The sequence below is a fragment of the Danio rerio genome, chromosome 10 (assembly GCF_049306965.1).
Source record: "Danio rerio strain Tuebingen ecotype United States chromosome 10, GRCz12tu, whole genome shotgun sequence".
Classification (NCBI taxonomy): Eukaryota; Metazoa; Chordata; class Actinopteri; order Cypriniformes; family Danionidae; genus Danio; species Danio rerio.
In genome coordinates, this window is record NC_133185.1 from 28,816,043 (window position 1) to 28,837,233 (window position 21,191).

Consider the following 21,191-nt stretch of genomic DNA (forward strand, 5'->3'; position numbering starts at 1 on the left):
TGCCAGAAGTCATCTGACGTTTGATGTATATCATAGGTGAGTTTCTCAAGTGGAAATGATGCACATACAGTACTTAAGACAACCACATTTTAAAGGAGGGTCCCTGAGGAGATGACCACAATAAAAGTATAAATTTCTTTGCCAGATAGACCAAAATTAAAAACAAATGTTTGGTGTGGCAGTCCAACACATTCTCAACTACACCATATAACAAATACAATTCTAGAAAAACTACATTTTATCTTAAAGAGTCCTTGTAGAAAAATATGTATTTTCTTCCAAAAAGAGATGACTTTGTCACAATACTAGAAACAGTGAAGATATGCTCCTTTGCATTTTTTTGTAGTTAAAACAATGATCAGAGGAGTTTCTATAAATCTTATTTTTCGACGCAAGGGTGTAAGAAAAACTTTGTTAATGAATTTAAAATTGAGTTCATGAACACCCAATAAAGTACACTTAGAAAACTAATTGTTACATATTTCAGACCAATAAGTATTTTCAATTTCATGACCTAAATCTTTTTCCAACACGCACTTCAAACTCTCAAAGGAAGAAGTGCATGAGTTACAGAACTTTATATATTTTGGATATTAGCTCCTTGGAAAAACTGTTCCAAGATACATGTATCTTGTGACACATTTCAAAATATATTAGTTTTAATAACTAACTTCTAAAAGCTGATTTATCTTTTTTTTTTGTCATGATGACAGTGCATAATCTTTTACTAAGTATTTTTCAATATACTAGTTTTCCGCTTGAATGAGCTTTTATGTTTGTGAATATTCTGCATAAAAGTACAATAATGTGTTTGCAGAAATTTAATAAACATTCTAAGTGAAAATTCTTGTTTTTCTGAAAAACAAGTCTGTCTGTGACCGAAATGCCTCCGGTGGACAGCAGCAGACTCTGAAATTAGACACAGTTTCATGGTTCCACATGAGGTGGCTATTAATTAGCAGATAATATAAATATTATGAACGTAAACATTAGGTAAGCAGGTTACATTGTAACCCTGTGTCATAACAACACACTACGTGACAAGATTAGCAGTGATAAGCAGTTTGGCTGTTTGCACCAGACGAAACAGGACAGAAATTTAAATGCAGCCATTCAGAAGCACAGAGTAGTGCACTTACTGCATGCCAACGAAATCCGTTATAATCTAATTAATACATTTTAAACCTCTTTAACATTATTAAATGCAGATGCTCAATCACTCATATGTGTTGGTTTGCACAGTTCTAAAGTTCGACGTCAAACGGTTAATTTTATTTTCCAAATCTGAGGTGAACTATCTGTTGCTGCTTTCAGTAGTATGGCAATAAATGTCATGTAAAATGACGTTCAAACTCACATTATCAGCATTTAACATTATAATAAAGCACATGATGTTTACCTGAGGTGATCATTGTCAGCTGCAAGAAATAGAGGCTATTTCGAAAATATACATTTCAGGTGTTGGTTGGGACTCCTTTTTATATGGAAAACGTTCATTATACCATGTGCTGTTGTTTTTATTTAGAACACAGTTTAAATCAGCCTTTAGGATCAATAGTTAGGCACACTACTGTTGATGTTGTCAATCTGGCAACCTGTGCTTGTGTGTGTTTTGAACCAGGCATGCAATACCTAGATCAACCACTGGGTGTCAAGCTTACATAATGCATTTTTAAAGTGTGATTTCTTTAAGGCTTAGGTGTGTTGATTAGGTTAACTAGGCAAGTAAGGATAATCTGGTAAATCATTGTATAATGATGGTTTGTTCTGTAGAGAATCTTGCTTAGAAAATAGAAAATCTAGAAAATATTTTTGGGAGAGCTAATAATATTGACCTTAAAATGTTTGTTTTAGCAGCTTTTTATTTTAGCTGAATTTAAACAAATAGGCTTCTCTAGATCATCATCATACTGTGAGCATCTCATTGCTCTGTTAAACATAATTTAGGAAATACTTGAAAAATAAAATAAAAGAATAAGTCACAGGTAGGCTAATAATTTTGGCTTAATCTATATATTTGCATATATACCCATGTGGGACAACATGTTATGTAAAAAGTGATGCTTTTGTTGCTTGGTGCTTGGAAAAGTAAACAGCTACAAATTCTCCACCCCAGTGCCCCTCAATTACCACTTCATAATGCGTGGAACAAAACAATTACAGCAGCCGTTTATGACAGCGTTCTGGATTATGAACCTTAATTAGGAAATAAACACGACTGTTCATCACACACCTAGTGGAGAGGCAGGTCTAAAACACCTGATGATCCGTGATGAATGAGAGGAGGTAAAGTTTTGATGAAGGGATGCGGGGTTCATCGCTAACCTCCCCTGACCCTTCGCTAACAGTTGTTGCAAAGAAAATATTTGAGCTCTAATCCCCTCCCTGCTCGACTCACTTAATCACTTTCCACTACATTTGTCTTACCACCTGTCGCCGGAAACCCCAAAACACACATCTCACCATCTGAGGTCTTCTTACGCTAATGCAAAGAGTCTCAAATTGATAAGAGACTCGGTTTGTCTGCTGTAAAGGATGATTCTTCACCAAATATTAAAACACAGAGGTTTTAGGGAACCAAACCAACCTGCAAAATCTTACTGCAACAACACACATATTTTATACATCTTGTGTGAGAAGTACATTACATGCTAGAAATTTGATCTTCTAATCCACAATAACTTATGTCAACACAAGTATTTTTTTTTCCTGACTAAAAGTTAAGTTTTTAGTTCATATTTACTTGTTTAAAATAACCCATAGATGCACAGTCTGCCTGTCAGTCTGTCTGTCTATCTGCAAGGATGGCGCCAGGCATTTTAAACATGCGAGGCTTAGCCCAAATGTAAACAAAAAACTGTAGATCAGTATGCTACATGCAAAAATATTTGTCTCTCCGAGTACAACACCAAGGGCAGTGCAATTAATCAAAATTCAGTTATAAAAAAAATAATAATAAATCCATTATTACCATATCCCACCCCCTTTTGAGCAATACACATTTGTCCCTCTGGAAAGCTCAGTTTTACATTAAAACTAGTAATAGAGCACCTTTGGTAGAATGGGAGATTCGCATCATAAATGTGCAGCCAACAAATCAGCAGCAACTGCTTGATGCCATCATGTCAATATGGACCAAATCTCGGAGTAATAGTTCCAGTATCTTGTTAAATCTATGCCATGAAGGATTAAGGCAGTTCAGAAGGCAAAAGGGAGTCCAACCCAGTACTGGTAAGGTGTACCTAATAAAGTGGCCAGTATGTGTAGTATAACATACACTTTGTATTCATATCTTATTCACAACATGTAACTATACTTATATAAAAACGACTATGCTGACTAAATAGTTCTAGCACAAATTTGTTGAAATTGCCAAAATATAGCATAGTTGTGGCTATTACATTCAAAATCAGGCTAAATGTGTAAAAAAAATCTCAAACCAGTTTAAACTCTTTCAAGCTTACCAACTAATGATGTGACAGACTGATTAGCGACAGGAAATCAAGCTCTAGGTCATTGGGTGCTACTGTAGGTCAGACTGAATAGAACAATTAGCCGTGAGCATTGCGTATAGACTTGAGTGATGAATTCTATTTAGAGACACGGCTTGCGCTGATCCACACGCGGCGGTCGGGACGTAGAACTCTGTCGCAGCTGCACACAGCCTCTGCCATGATTTCTCACATGGCTGCATTGGTGATTCATGCACCGCATTAATGCAATTATCTGCTCTGTTTGCAGGGGTAACAGAAGAGAGTGAAATAAGATAAACAAGATGACATGACAGTTCTTCAGGAACCCCCGGAAGGCAGCTGAAGGACAGACACTCCTAGATGAGCCTTTATACACACACACACACACAAACACACGTTTTAAAAGTGCAGAGAGGTACAGAGAAATGCAGAGATCACAGAAAGGGCTGATATGACTAACTCAGACTACGGTGATGAGTTAGTGGTGTCACATGTTTAACAGGGTCGTCTGAGCTGTGATTATAAGCACTGCAGGGCCACCGGCTACATTAACACTACAGGAGCCACAGATTTGATTTAAACAGTGTGAATGCTAGAAATCGGATATTGCAACCTAAATTAATACTGACGTCAAAGTGTCTGTGTATGTATTTATCCACATTAATCAAGAATGAGTAATAGATTTAAATGTTAGTTTTAGATCAGTTGCTAGGCAGATAGACATAAGAATCCACATATGTTCATTTTAGATAAACAGGATGATAGATTTAAAAACAAACAAGCAACAAATTTATAAAATAGAACAAAGTGAACAAAATTAAATGAAAAAGAGAAATCATAGCTATTTACAGTAGAGGGAACAAACTAAATTGTCAAAATAATTGAACAAACAAATGCAAGATTTAAAATTATTTAAAACTAAAGGGGTAAGTAATATGTGACCCTGGTCTACAAAATGTGCGACTTTGAAGATTTTAGGCTGTGCATTGATGTTTGCTTAATTAGATGATATTTGGCTGGGAAAGAATTATTTGACAATTTGGAATCTGAGGGCTAAAAACTCACCTTTAAAGTTTTCCAAATTAAGTTTTGAATATTTTTAATAAGCAATGCATATAATTAAGCAATGCATATAGATCATGTATAGTAAAGACCAAAGGTTCTTCGTTAACTGTGGATGTAGACCAAATTATTCAGCAACTGTTACTGTTTTAGTTTGGGAAAGTCATTTTTGAAAAAGAGCCTCTGACGAAGAGGAAAATGAAGACAGCGATATAGTCTCTGAAATCTTTTTTTAAAGAAACCTGCATGCTATCTTCATCAAATTTGAAATATAAACTCATGAGACAATTGGCTTTTAAAGTGTATTTTTTTCTAGTTTATTACATGACAGATAACACGTGTTTGTATATGGAAAACAAATTTTGAACACAGTATAATTTGTCTCTCATGACTTCATAATGTATAAATTTATATATTTCTTTAGCATAAAACTTTCTAGATGGACCATAATAAAGCTCAAACTGTCTTTTTTCCAATGGTACCTAATGCAATTTATGTTTGTATCTAGGGTTATTCTTCAAAGTAGGTATGTGTAAATCCTCAGAAGTGAGCGTTGGCTAACAGGTTAATCAAAAAATATGTTTTAAAATAGAGGTCTGCATTCCCGTGGCTGTACCGCGGGACCGGTTCTTTGCTTGGTACTGTGTGTGTGTGTGTGTGTGTTTATACACACAGTGTGTTATAGGCTGTCTGGGCTCTGTGTAGCTGGGTGGTTTTCGGTTTTGTTCTCCCCTCCGCCCATTGGCAGGAACGGGCACGGCGGGTAGAAAACGGAGCAGGTCGGGCAGCGGGATAACGAATGCTGCCACCAGAGGCCACTGTTGACTAACTCACTGGCTGACTGATCAACTGACCGACCCCACATCACCCCCCATCCCCCACCCTTCCCCTTCCCTAAACCCAAGCAATTGCATTTTCAAAAGCACCTATTACCCTGCCCAACCCTTCTCTAAACCCAATCGCAGTGTTTTGAAAAGCAATCCAGAAAAATAAAAGCCCTCCGATTTTCACCCTGTTATTTTCTTGTTTATTTTATTTTTTTGGCCTCTGTTTTTGTCTTACATGCTTTCGTTCTTCACTGGACTCGAACCCCATTCTCACGATGAACTCCGCTCTGCATCTTAAGTCTGCCGACGTAAGTAACTGGGCAAACTTGTAACAGCGCGAAAACCGTCCACATGCAGGTAATCGGTCAGCTATTAAGCAAGAAAAGTAACGACATCATACCCCCTTGTAGAGTTTCGTTTAAAAATGAAATGCAGCCAAAATTAGCTCTGGCTACATAATCCGCAATCTAGGAAAAAAAAAAAAAAAAAAAAAAWTATATATATATATATATATATATATATATATATATATATATATAGGGCATTTTTCAGAATGAGCCTGTGTTGGTCACTTAGCCTACAACACCCTAGCAACCACATACAAAACTGTAGCACTATGAAATATGTTATGATCTGTCTAGAAGTAAAAATAGCTCTACTAATAGCTAGACTATTATGAACACTACTAACAGATTTTATTGCTGCATCTATGCTTAAAGCATGTTGCACATCTGGGTGCAGAATGTGTTCATTCAGTTTGCTTGCAGTCAGGTTGACTTGCAAGCATTAATGTGGACAAAAGCAAACAGATCGAATTTGATTAAAACATTGAAATTGAGCCTTACAGCATTAAAAGCAAATACAGCCATAAAGGTGACTAACCTGCACTACAAACACAACAGCAGGTGGCCGGTGCATGAAGTAGGCACACGTCCTCTGTGACTGAGAATGTGTATATCATGTGTCGATCGTGTGTGTGAATGGACGTATGGGTCTCAATCAACCATTTATCACACAAAGCCCACATACTGAGACACAGAAGCCGAGATGACGCTTGTTTCCCTGCCATTTTCCCTCTCAATGCAACAATCTCAATGATCTCACGAGGTAAGCTGGGATTAGCTGTCATGCCGATGGGTTTGAAAGACGCACAATAATAATGAAATTAGATGGTGTGTTTTTTTGGAGTGTCACAGTCACAAAATGAGCTACAAGTGAGGTCGAACAAATCTGCGACGCAATAACGGTTTGCCAATTTCTGCGAAGACACTTAACGCCACTCCAACCATCTGACGCCTGGATCTATTTTCTGCTATGACAACCAGCAACATTGACAATGGACTCAATTATATAGAAATGTAAGGCATCTAACTAGCAATCAACGCTGGTTAGAAAGTCTTTGTGCGGAACATTAACACAGAGGTGTGAAGTAAATATAATCGAAGGAGACATTCACAGCTCGATGGTGGTGGTTATACCTACAGCGAACCTACAAACCTCTTCATATCGAGAGCCACTTAGACGACGGGGTCTCCGTAACTCAAAGCATACAAGATGCAAATGTGTAAACACACTCAGCAAGACATGCAAATCACAGTGGCGGCATCTGCATCACACAAACAGACACTGACAAAAATGACTTGAGAACATCTTCTGCACTGAAGTCAGACTCTGTGGATCCCGACAGATGCCCCAAGCTGACCCAGTCTGGTCGCTTTAACACCAAAGACAAAAATAGCAGTCCCAGAGTTTTCCCTTTCTCTTGCTTACTAATTCATTCCACCCCCTAAAAGCCTTCAAGTGTTACTGTAAGTTGAAAACAGAAAAAAAAAAAGCTTTTCTGACCTGAAAAAGGACATCTTTGTTTGCTTCTTTTTTGTCCTAAAATGCCATCGGGCCAGACGCTGGGGAATCTGAAAGGTCTTTATAAGGGATCCGCTCTGCAGCAATGCCCAAAACAATTTATAAGGCCTATTTTTTTTTTTTTTTCAATGAAGTGCTCAGCCCAGCTGTCCTGTCGGCAGCGAGTTTCACCCAGTAGAGAAAGCAGGTGTTAAAGGGCTAAATGGATAATAAGGCCCTCTAATCTCCTAGGCGGGCAACCTGGGGATAGCCTAGCGGTGGTCCTGCAGAGCGAGCAAAAAGCTCAGCAAGATACATGGTCACACGTTTTAAATTCACTATAGTTGTCTTCATGCAAGTTTGGCTGCATTGCAACATCTGTGTGAATTGAAGCAAGATGACTAATCAAAGGATTTCTAGTGCCTCACACACACATATACACATACTGTATGTTCAGATTTTTTCCTTATTATACAAACAATTCAAACGGCAGTGACATTTGGTGGTGTTTTAGGATTGTTTGCATTCCAAATCTAGTCATTCCAACTGGAATTTCTGCAATCAAAATTGTGTGTGATGCAAAATAATTGGCAAAGTATTTTGTTGCTCATATATACTTTATCATCCTTGTTATATGTATAATAGAAATCACTGTTACATTTGTTTGGGTTTTTGTTTGAAATCAATTCATTACAACAGGAACCCACACCATCTGGAATTTAGCATAACGTATATGAATTGACAATTTAAGTAGGGATGGGATTTGCTATAGGCTATACAGGTAAAATATATCAACACCCTCTATAAAAAAAAATAGATAATAAACCTTCAATATGGATTCTGCCACTACAATCTGGAACTGGTTTGGTCAGGGCTGTGTGTGCAACAATTGAAACGTTTTTGTACTGTAAGTGTAAGCCTGTTACATACTAATTGACTTACTCAATTCACTTTGACTTTAATATAACTTCCTTTTTGTGAGGAAACAGGTTTTATATCACAGAACAAGTATGAAATTATCATTTCTTTATGTTTAGCAGGGACAGAGACAGGGTAAAAGAATGTGAAATGAAAGCGGACGGTGTATCAGATAATGCAACATTGTACCTCACTTTAAACTTGAATAACAGAAAAGCTGATAAAATATGGAGGCTAAATACAAGTATACTTGGGAAAATAGAATTAGTGGTCCAAATTAAATTTAATTATACCATTATATATAATGATAATGGGGAAGTAAGTCCTGTAATCTTATGGGATGTAGCTAAAGCCGTAATACGAGGCAAGATCATTTCTATTAAAGTAAAGATACTCAGATTTTGAAACACATCAAAAATATAAAAAATAAAATAGATGAGATGTATAGAGAGGACATTAACAAAAAAAATTAAATTGTTAAGGCAATCCTTTTATGAAACAGGCCAAAAGCAACTAAAAGGCAAGCATGGGAACTTAAAAAACACCAACAAAAGGTTTAAATTCATAAGAAATGATCATATTTATAAGTATTCTATAAAGCATTCTCAAAAGATTTTGGACATTTATTGTGCTGAACTGTACGTTTACTTACAGTATTTGTAGGAGTCATTTCCTCAAGAATCTGAATATAAACATAAAACGCTGTTGTTGTTTTTTTTGATTCAATACACAAAATTGTTTAAAAGATTAATTTGTTTATGAACAAGTACCAGTTGCTCTTTACATGTTTAATTTACAAGAAAAAAGCTAGACAGAAATGGGATTTATTCAGGCATAAGGCCCTGTTTATTCTACTCTGACATCAATCAAAACAATTGCAAACTTATAAATCAGGAAACTTCTGTGCTTAAACCCAACTATGAATCAGTTCACAGAATGAGGATGAGTTTATGCGCCCCTACAGAACTCTAAACAATAAGCAGGATGTCAGACGCACTGTTCTTTCATCATTGGCTCCAGGCTTTGTCTGTCAGAATTAAATCCTCAGCAGCAGGGAATCCTTCACACACCCACCAACAAACTGCCTGTGCATCTCGATGTATCAGCAAGCTGATGAAAGCCTGACTGTGAACAAGCATGACAGAAGCATGTGAGTGCCATTCTTAATCCTGTTACATAGATGTAATTACATATTGCTAAACTTATAATAAAATACTATGGGGACCACATGCAGAGACCCTGGAGGATGACGTCAAATGTCTAACATGAGAATACAGAAGTCATGTGATTAAACATATAGAAATGGATACCCCATCATCTTGTCATGTTGTGTGGTATGACAAATCAGAGACAAACATACATGTCTTGGGGCTACTAAATTAAGCATTTGATGCATTCCATCTCTTCATGTCTTGAATTAAATCCTAATCACACATAGTTATAAACAAGATGCAAAACTTGTCAACAAGGTGTTCCAGAATGTTGCTGTACTACTGCTAATTAGCTCAAAGTGTTTAGTTTGTTGTTATATTAGGGAGTTCTAAGTTTTTATTTTTTATTATTATTTTTATAAGCCCATGTTAAAAGTCTTTATAGTCATATACACACACACACACACATAAATTTCCATGCAAATCTGGATACCTGGATGAAAAATAATTAGCTGAAAAAAATGTTTGTGTAAGAATATCTGTAAGAAAACTATGAATATGACAGAAACACACTTACTGAATACATTCTTAGACTACCAAATAGTGTGCAGATATATTCCCAATAATAAAAAAAAAGCTGCTGCATGGGTGGACATATTATTCCTTTCCAAAATATTTCACAAATAAAATATTAAATTATGAAAGAAACAGGTTTACAGAAGAAAATCTTAAGGTTATCAAATATAAATAAATGGCAAAATGGACATTGATATTTTGGGCAGTGCAGTAGCTGTTGCTTGGGTGTTTTACTGGGCTTTCTCATCCATTAAATAGGCCAGTAAAGTGACTGCACACCGCTTCTCAACAAACTGCACAATTTGAGTGTTTTGGTTTGCACCAGCAGCAATGATCCTCACTAGTAATCTGTTTGGCAAAGGCAGCCAAGCGTGAGCTTTTAATTCACACAGACTGAAACAGTAAACTCAGTTTAGCTGTACAGAGCTCACACACTCGCCGAGATTAAACTCACCACAATCACATTCAGATCAAAAGCTGCGCTAACCAGAAATGACTCATTAAACCACTACACTGCATGCTTTTCTGACACTTTCCTGAAGTACCTTTGATCAAAAACAACCTTCCTATATTCTACATCTACATGTACACCATTCACTACAAAATCAGTCCATCTGAAGGCCTATAAATAGATAATGTGGCAATAAAAAGCCCAGCTCAGACAGTTAGCGCTAATATGCTAAGTGCACGAATTCTATAAATTGCTCTGACACCTGCATTCAGATTCCACAAGCATATGCTTGCAAGAATAAAGCCTATTTGGAAAAAAATCAAATAGGTTTAGAAACAAACACAAAAAATACATAATAATAATTGAAAAAATGACCACAAATACCAGATTAAATTAAACAACATTCCAATGTTGAAATTCACACAAACACATCAAGTACGAGGCACAAAGAGCTACATACTGTACACACACACACACACACACAGGTCAACATAAACTTTAACTGTCCCCTGAAGTGCCTTTAAATGTGCACTTTTCTTCTATGTGTGATATAATTTTCATAATTACTTGATTAATTATGAAAATTGTCACACACAGAACAAAAGTTCTAAGATTCTCTTGCTATTTAAAAATAGCCAACAGCATTCTGTTTATATCACAGCTCTGCCAGTCAAAGTCATTGAGCTAAAGTCAACACTAATGATCGCTAGAGTCTATAATAGTAACACAGAGTCTGCCTAATCGTTTATCTGCTTTAAAATACTCTGTCGTGTGTAATTTAAATGGATCAGATCCATTTTTTGGTCTACTCCACAACTTGCACAACCCACAACCAAAACTATGTGTAACAGACTTCATTTTTAGAGTCCTAGATGCCTATTTGCAGACTGTGTTTTGTTGTATTTTTTTTCCTCTGGCTTTCTATAGAGAGGCAAGCACACATATGAGCATACATTTGAATACCATCCCCTCATTGATATGTCTAATAAATAACTGCTACTGGTTATTACTTTCTATTATTCCACGACTGTCCAGAATACTTGGATCTGATTGGTCAGTTATGACATTTGGTATGTTATTCCAAAATAACAACTGCTGAATTGAATAACACATGCTCATCCTTAAACTTTGAATCATTTAATCATTAGTGAAGACGTTTACATCCATATTTATATGCGTGTTTGTCATTCAGGTTTTTTTTGTCTGTCTGGCACCATCTTGTGACTGAATAATATAAATATTAGTGTATTCTCCATTTAGTATTTTTTTATTTCTGTCAGCTTTTTTAAATCAAATAATTAATAAACTGTTAAGGCTGTTTTGTGACAAGTAGACATGTGATAAGCAGGATAAAGTACATTCAGCTGGTTGTTATCACAGAATAAAGCATGACAGGCGTATCAGCAGCCCAACATGAAAGCTAAAGATTACTCGCACATTACTTGTGCATCAATAAACTGTTACGGCTATTTTGTTGCAAGTAGACATGTAATAAGCAGGATAAAGTACATCCAGCTGGTTATCGCAGAATAAAGCATGACAGGCTTATCAGCAACCCAACGTGAAAGCTAAAGATTACTCGCGCATTACTTGCACATCAATAAACTGCTATGGCTGTTTTGCCGCAAGTAGACATGTAATAAGCAGGATAAAGTACATTCAGCTGGTTGTTATCACAGAATAGAGCATGACAGGCTTATCAGCAGCCCAACATGAAGTGAAAAGATTACTTGAACATTTTCAGCTTGAGTTAAATAATAATCTTGTATTTTCCGAGTCAAACCTACTGCCCAGTAGGGCCTTGAGTTTGACACCCTAGCTTTAGAAAGTAAAGAGCATTTGACAAGTCAAAATATCTGACAAGAACTGACAAAGATTGATTCATAAATGAAAGCAAGAGAGAAACTGCAAGTTCTATTTATGAATTGTCCCTGTTTTGGAGCAAATTCACATATGGATAAGATTAAGACTAGCATATTGATGCTAAAAAAACAAACAAGCATTCAAGCAAAACTTTAATTTTGATTTCAGGGGGACTTTAATGGGAAACAAATGCCCAAGAACACCTGCTGACACCATTTGCATTCAAAGTCAGGTGTGTGACGGTGGGCTGACGACTCAGACAGGTGGCAGGTAGTCAATACAACTCACTGAATAATGGATGAGCATGAGTGTAGGATTGCACACACACACACACACACAATCTTAGGATAAAGATCAACATCAGTGTTCGGTGGCAGACCATTTCTAGAACGAGGACTTGTATTGACTGATTAATGCGCTCTGTGAAGCCATATTAATGTGGAACAGAAAAGGCCAGAAGACAGCGTTTCAAAGACCACAGATCATGACTTGTGACTGAATGTGCTGTAAAGTTTCAAAATTGAGTTGTAAAGCTAAAGGCACATTATGGTCCTCCTGGGATTCACACTATCTGGTTTCTATTTACCAGCGTACAACTTGATCCCATTTCGGCACTATCACCTTTTGTGTTGACTCCTGACACCTGTGGATGCTGTGTGTTTTTCTATAGTCTGTTAATTTGTTTTGTTTGTTTATTTCTATGGTATACGCTATATGAACAAGCATGAAGTATTTTCTAAATATACACATTTGGGGTTCCACCTATAGATAAAGTTTATGTCAGTTGAAAAAGTATATGCTTGAACTATTATATATTCTACATAATCAGTGTAAAACATGACTAAAACTGTCACTTTGCGAGAGTCAAAAGTAAGTTAAATTGTAAACTGAAAAATAAATAAAATAGTATTAGCATCAGGTGGCATGTAACTTTGATTGAGAACATAGTATATTTTAGAGCAGGGGTTCTCAATGTCTACATAAAAAAAGGTCCAAATATAATTTTTTATTAAGGTCAATGATCCGGAACAATTGATATTACATAACTTGTTTTTAAAAAAACATCCATACCATGCATCACAAGTCAACACTATTTTTTTGTAATTAAATAGAGCAGCATTTGCGTTCAAAACACATTAAATACAATGTGAATGTGACAAAACCACTAATACAAGTGAATTTTAGTATAAAACACAACAAACAGGCTAAAAAAATTAATGTTGAGAATGCACATCTCAGAAATGAGAATTCAGAAATGCACTCAATGGAGTAAGTGACATTACTGTAAGGGGTAGGGTTAGGTGTAGGCCATAAAAAAGCATTGCATTGGATGCAGCTCAGACTGCAACTGCACCAGGTCTGCATCCCTCAAAAAAAGGTGAAAATACAAAATACAAAACGTGTGTAATGAAAACGTTCGAGGTTACTAAAGTAACCCTTCGTTCCCCGAGGAGGGGAACGGAAGCACTATAAGTGGATTTGATTGTAAAATCCACGCATTGGGAGGTTCGGTTCAGAAGCTACTCGTCTGAAAGAGTATTGAACGGGCCAATTAAGAATGAATTGGCAGCGCAAGCCTGCGCAGGTGAGCGGCATAAGCAATCAACTGAGTATATAAGCTCACCTGGCGCCAGCAGACGCTATCCTTTTTAAGCTAAAGAGACTTTTAACAGCTAAGGGACAGTCATTATGGCAACGGAGTATAGTGCTTCCGTTCCCCTCCTCGGGGAACGAAGGGTTACTTTAGTAACCTCGAACGTTCCCCTTCGGGGGGAACTCCAGCACTATAAGTGGATTTGATTGTAAAATCCACGCATTGGGAGCCCATTGAAAGCGCCATAATGACTGCACCTTACCAACACCCACCATGAGAGAGCGGTCAGGCAAGCGTGACGCACCCAGATCACGAGAGGCGTGGTCCTCCAACGTGCCCTTGGCCCTAACTTATCCTACTTCAAAAGAAGTTTTACGGAATAGGTATCTTTTTTGGGAGTCGCTAGCGTCTAGATAATTCTAGGAATACACGACAGTACGTTGGGAAGCGTGCCATCCCAGTAGGGAGGACGCTGCGGAGACCATCCGCACCCAATAGGGGGAAACAAATGGAATTACATATGGACTAACCCTGAGAAGGGGGAGAGCGCATAAGAAGGTGGTTAGCAGATAGGGAAAGCACGGGTCCGCCCAGGGGGGGAACTTAACCGTGGCGGAAAAGCATATGGGGATCACCAGCGGGGATCGGCCATAGCAGGCACCTATACCCAAAACGCGGGCTGACCAGCGGGCAGACCTACTACGTAATGGGCCAGCAAGTGACTCCTCCGCTGAGTCAGTGCTGGGGGCCTCAGAGGAATCTGCAGGGCTCATTAAATGGGGAACTTTACTGACAGACAGGAGGGTGCACATCTCTCCGTGTTAGGGAAAAAAAGGCACCGCAAGCGTGTACAACACCTACCGAGTTGTTTCCTCAATCACCAAAGGTACCTAACACCCTTGAGGAAACCGGCTCCACTCGCAGATTATAAAATCTTGCAAATGTGTTGGGTGTCGCCCAGCCCGCAGCTCTACAAATGTCTGTTAAAGAAGCGCCACGCGCACACGCCCAAGAGGATGCAACGCTCCGAGTGGAGTGTGCATGCACTCCTGGGGGGCGCGGCTGGCCTCTGCTCAAATAAGCACTTGAAATGGCCTCCACAATCCAGTGGGATAAACGTTGTTTAGACATGGCACTTCCCTGCTGCCGTCCGCCATAACAGACAAAGAGCTGCTCAGAAGATCTAAAGTTCTGAGTACGGTCCACATAAATGCGCAGAGCGCGAACTGGACAAAGTAAGGACAGGGCTGGGTCTGCCTCCTCCGGGGGCAGCGCTTGCAGGGTTACTACCTGATCTCTAAAAGGAGTGGTAGGAACTTTGGGCACATAACCCGGGCGGGGTCTCAGAATAACGTGAGAAAATCCCGGCCCGAATTCCAGGCACGAGTCATTGACCGAAAATGCCTCCAGGTCCCCGACACTCTTAATGGAGGCCAACGCGACCAGCAGAGCTGTCTTCAGGGACAGAAATCTTAAAGATACTGTATCGAGTGGCTCGAAGGGATCAAATCGCAGGCTCGTGAGAACGAGATCCCAAGAAGGCGTGAGAGGGGGGCGAGTTGGATTAATTCGCCTAGCGCCTCTGAGGAACCGGATGATGAGGTTATGCTTTCCCACGGTGCCGCCAGCCACCGCGTCATGGTGAGCGGAGATGGCAGCAACGTAAACCTTGAGAGTGGAGGGCGACAGCCTGCTGTCCAGCTTCTCTTGAAGGAAAGAGAGCACAACACTGATCTGGCAAGATCGGGGGTCTTCTCTGCGAGAGACACACCACTCAGTGAATAGACTCCACTTCAGGGCGTAGGCGCGCCTCGTGGAGGGGGCTCTAGCCTGAGTGATGGTATCAACCACCGCGGGCGGCAGGTTACCTAAGTCTTCCTCGCGTCTATGGACCACATGTGGAGGCTCCAGAGATCGGGACGAGGGTGCCAGACGGTGCCTTGTCCCTGAGAAAGTAGGTCCTCTCTCAAAGGGATCTGCCAAGGGAGGGCCGTCGCGAGGAGGGAGAGCTCTGATATCCAGGTTCGGTTGGGCCAGAGGGGCGCAACTAACAAAACCTGCTCCTCGTCCTCCCTGACCTTGCACATTAACTGCGCGATCAGGCTCACTGGGGGAAACGCATACTTGCGTACGCCCCGAGGCCAGCTGTGGGCCAGTGCATCCGTGCCGAGAGAGCCCTCGGTCAGGGAATAAAACAACTGGCAATGAGCGTTCTCGGGGGAAGCAAACAGATCGATCTGGGCCTCCCCGAATCGCGACCATATCAGCTGGACAGACTCGGGGTGGAGTCTCCATTCTCCAGAGTGAATCTGCTGCCGTGAGAGCACATCGCCTGCACGGTTGAGCATACCTGGGATGTAAATGGCGCGCAGCGACTTCAGCCGCGGGTGACTCCAGAGGAGCAGACGGCGGGCGAGCTGAGACATGCGGCGAGAGCGCATACCCCCCATGCGGTTGATATACGCCGCCGCCGGCGTACTGTCCGTCCTGACCAGCACGTGTTGCTGCCCCAGCGCCGGAGAAAACGGCGGAGAGCAAGGAACACTGCCAACAGCTCTAGGCGATTGATGTGCCAATGCAGCTGGGCACCTACCCACAGGCCCGCAGCTGCATGCCCGCGACACACGGCTCCCCAGCCTGTGCTGGAAGCATCTGTTGAAACAACAACATGACTGGACGCCTGTCCCAGAGGCACACCGGCCTGCAGGAACGAGGGGTCGTTCCAGGGGCTGAGGGTGCGGCGACACAGCGCAGTAACAGAGACTCGGTGTGTGCCCGCATGCCATGCGCGTCTCGGAACTCGATCTTGAAGCCAGTGCTGAAGTGGTCTCATATGGAGCAATCCGAGCGGCGTGACGGCCGCAGCGGAAGCCATATGCCCCAGGAGCCTCTGAAAATATTTCAGTGGGACCACTAACTTGCTGTCGAGCTCCCTCAGACAGTTCAGCAGCAAGCGAGCGTGCTCTCCGGAGAGGCGCGCTACCATGGTGACCGAGTCCAGCTACATCCCAAGAAAAGAGATCCTCTGCACCGGGGCGAGTTTGCTCTTTTCCCAGTTGACCTGCAACCCCAATAGGCGGAGATGCCGGAGCACCTCGTCTCTGTGCGCAGTCAATTGCTCCCGAGAGTGGGCTAAAATCAGCCAGTCGTCGAGATAATTGAGTACGCGGATGCCCGCAAGCCGCAGAGGCGCTAGGGCACCCTCCGCGAGTTTGGTGAAGACCCGCGGAGACAGAGAGAGCCCGAAGGGGAGGACCTTGTACTGCCATGCTCGACCTTCGAATGCAAACCGCAGAAACTGACGGTGGCGTGGAAGAATGGAGACATGAAAATACACGTCCTTCAGGTCTATGGCTGCAAACCAATCCTGAGGACGAACGCATCGGAGGATGCGCCTCTGCGTAAGCATTCTGAACGACAGCTTGTGAAGGCAGCGATTCAAAACGCGCAGATCTAGGATTGGCCGTGACCCACCGCTCTTTTTGGGTACGATGAAGTACGGGCTGTAAAACCCGCTCTCCATCTCGGCTGGAGGTACCGGCTCGATTGCACCCTTCGCCAGGAGGGCAGCAATCTCCTCTCGCAAGACAGGGGCGGACAGGGGATTGACCCTGGTGAAATACACACCCGTAAACCTGGGAGGCCGTTTGGAGAACTGTAGTTCGTAGCCGAGTCTGATCGTGCGTATGAGCCACCGCGAGGGGCTGGCCCGCGCTAACCAGGCAGGCAGAGCCCTCGCTAATGAGGTCATCGCAGCAATCGTTGACGTACCCGCGGAGGGGCAGCGAGGAGCGGGTGTGCTGATCCGCAGAAGAGCTGGAGGAGAGCGTTCGCTCTGGCTCCGCACCCTGACTCCTGAGAGGGGGCTTGGGGGCTGGGAGAAGGGAGACCGTCCCCCCAGCGCCCGAGAGCCGCTGGCGGAGCATGCAAGCCCTGCGAGCTGAGAGGCAGCGCGTCCCAGACTGGCGGGGCTTGAGCTGTCACATCCGGGGAAGGGAGAAAATGCTCTTTGATCGAAACTTTGGTGGCAAAAAGTACCGCTGGATTTTGGGCCCCGCCCTCCAGCGGGGAAAGAGCAAGTCTCCTCTTCTCCGGATGGCCTGTCTCAGGGACGCTTCGCGGTCCGTTTACCGGACTTAGCGGCGCCCTGGGCAGGAGGGGCTACCGGCTTTCGGCGTGCTCGACGCGCTCGCTTCGCCGGAGGCGGAGGCGGGGGCGGGGCATCGGCCGTTGGCGGGCGCCCTCGGCGAGGAACAGCGGAGGTGGATGGCTCGGCGGGGGATGGAGCGGGCTTACGGCCCCGCCGATAGATGACTTTGCCCATCGCATCCGACTGCTCGCTCACTGCCTTGAACTCCTGGGTGAATTCACCGACGGTGTCGCCGAACAGGCCAGCCTGGGATATGGGCGCGTCAAGAAAGCGAACTTTGTCGACATCGCGAATATCTGCCAGGTTTAGCGAGAGGTGGCGTTCCTGGACCACAAGTGTGGACATCGTCCTCCCCAGTGCGCAGGCGGCGGACTTAGTGGTCCGGAGAGCATAGTCGGTCGCCGTACGCAGCTCGTGTAACAAGCCTGGGTTAGACCCACCCTCGTGCAGCTCAGCCAGCGCCTGCGCTTGGTAGCGCTGGTAGGTGGCCATCGCATGCAAGGCGGAAGCTGCCTGGCCCGCAGCCTTGTAAGCTCTAGCTCCGAGGGAGGCAGAAAACTTACAGGCTTTGGACGGGAGACGGGGCGGACCACGCCAAGCGGGGGCGCCACGCGGACAAAGATTGACCGCAATGGCGCGCTCCACCTGCGGGATCGCCTCATACCCCCTGGCAGCTCCACCATCCAGGGTGGTGAGGGCGGAGGCGGACGCAGCGCGGGCAGAGAAAGGTGCCCTCCAGGACGGCGTGAGCCTACTGTGCACTTCCGGGAAGAAGGGGACGAGAGGCTTCGAAGGCTTCGCCTTCTGATCCTCTACGTAACACCCATCTAGTCGGTCCGGCCGCGGGGCTGGGGGATAAACCATCTCCAACCCGACGGCCGAAGCAGCCCGAGAAAGCATGGCCAACATGTCCGCTTCAGGATCCGTTTTGACGGCGCTCGCTTGCCCAGAGGGGGCGAGCGGGTCCGGATCATCGTCGGACAATGAAAGCCCGCCCTCCGATGCCGCGGAGGACATCTGATCTCCGGTGTCAGCGAGCGTGAGAGCTACCATCTGATTAGACGGATCACTCTCAGTACCCGAAGCTTGGATGGAGCGCTTGGAGGAGCGAGAGGTCCGCGAGCCCGTGGGCGGCGGATTGTCTCTCGCTGAAGCCCTCAGATCTGCCCGAGCACCCGCTGCAGAGCAGGAGGCAACTGGGGTGGCTCGCTCTCTTAGGAAAACTAACCGCGATCTCAACTGCGCAACGGTCATGGCATCGCAGTGATGACATGAACCGCCCCCGAGCACCACATTAACATGCTGGACCCCCAAACATGTAATGCAGTGATCGTGTCCATCATCCGGAGCCAGGAAACCCCCGCAACCAGAAACGCACAGTCGGAGCGCCATCCTGAAAAGGACGTGCTGCACGACTGTGTTGCTCTTTTAGGATTTGCAACAATACGCACCGCTCTTGGAGGACCGGACCCAAAGGGACGCCAGGCAAGGGAGATACCCAGCTCGACCGTCTGCCGCTGCGTGGACTCGCTCTGGACCGGGATGAAATCGTTCTCTCGAAATGGCTGTAGATCAGCAGGAGGAACCCTCATAAGCTCGATCAGAAAAGGCTCTGAAGCGAAAAGGATAGCGTCTGCTGGCGCCAGGTGAGCTTATATACTCAGTTGATTGCTTATGCCGCTCACCTGCGCAGGCTTGCGCTGCCAATTCATTCTTAATTGGCCCGTTCAATACTCTTTCAGACGAGTAGCTTCTGAACCGAACCTCCCAATGCGTGGATTTTACAATCAAATCCACTTATAGTGCTGGAGTTCCCCCCGAAGGGGAACTTTAGGTGTTGTAGTTTTGTGACCCTTATATCTGTATTTTATGGATAGTGCCATTTAAAATGTCCGTGTTTTGTTTCATAGTGGCATTTCATATGCTCACTCTTTACAACTTCAATTGTCTCATTAAATATTTAAGTATGATGCCTTTGTGCTGGCTTGTGGCAAAATAACACATACTTATCAGTCCATTCAACTTTGAACTGTCGATTAATCTGATATCTTCTTCCATTCAAATGATCACGTTGCTGTGGTAGGTTAGAGCAGGTGAGAGTGCACGTAATTAGCCTACTCGATCAAGTGAAGCCGTATAATCACTAGATGTCATAAAAAAAAACTCATGTAAGAAAACTTTGAATTCTTTGCTTAGATTTTTTTTCACCCTTGTTGTTTTTACAAACATACAAACAACTAAACAGTTGATTTACAATGTTTATGCATTTATCAATGAGGGAAATCAACTATTTGAATCCTTTACGCATTGTCTTGCAATAGGAAATGGAGTCTGGTCCGGATTGAATACTCTCACAGTCTGGATCCAGACTTTAGTTTTGACTTTGAGCAGCCTTGTTGTAGAGCAATTATTAAATCACAAAGACTGCAGTTCCCTCTATAATTTATATGGTTTAATACATATAAAATAATACATATAAAAAAAACATTATTATTATTATTTTTTTTTATTATTATTATTTATTTATTTATTATTTATTTTTATTTTATTTTTTTTATTTTTTACTGGTTTAATTTATAATATGATTTATTATTATTATTATTATTATTATTATTATTACTATTATTATTATTTATTTATTTATTTTTTTTATTTATTTTTTACTGGTTTAATTTATAATATGATTTATTATTATTATTGTTAATATTGATTATTTACATTTTACTTCATGTTATTTTTTGTAAATACAGTGGCTTAAATGTCACACATTTTTGATCCAAATGGCAAAGAAAAAGGAACATTGTGGATAAGACCTTTTGCTGTTTAATCAAAGGTAGAGCCCGATTTTCTGGCAAACAAAACACGTCTCACACTGCTTAAAACCTGAGGAAATTACTAATTTAATTCATTGCTATAATTGTAAAGACTAAAAGCACGCATCAATCATTTTATGCCTGAAATAAAAGCGCCTCGCAGTTTCTCATAAAAACACTATTGGCCGCATTAATGACAGGGTTTCACATCACATTTAGTCATATGATTCAACCCTTAAACAACTCCGTTCTGCGAGAGGCCCATTCACTGGAAAGCACCAGACATTCAAACACAACAAACACTTTCATCAACTCTCACATTTGACTTGCATAGATGTGTCTTAAAGGGACAGTTCACCCAAAACTGAAAAGTCCTTCATTATTTACTCACCCTTCAGGGAAACTCATAAAGGTTAGGAACTACTTGAGGGTTGAGTAAACAGAGTCAAGCTTTATTTTTGGGTGAACTAT

General features: G+C 42.2%; 1 protein-coding gene across 17 annotated transcripts in view; it reads right to left on the minus strand.

Moving 5' to 3' along the window:
• cadm2a (cell adhesion molecule 2a) overlaps positions 1 to 21,191 on the minus strand; it is an 877,490-nt gene that overhangs the window by 662,377 nt on the left and 193,922 nt on the right.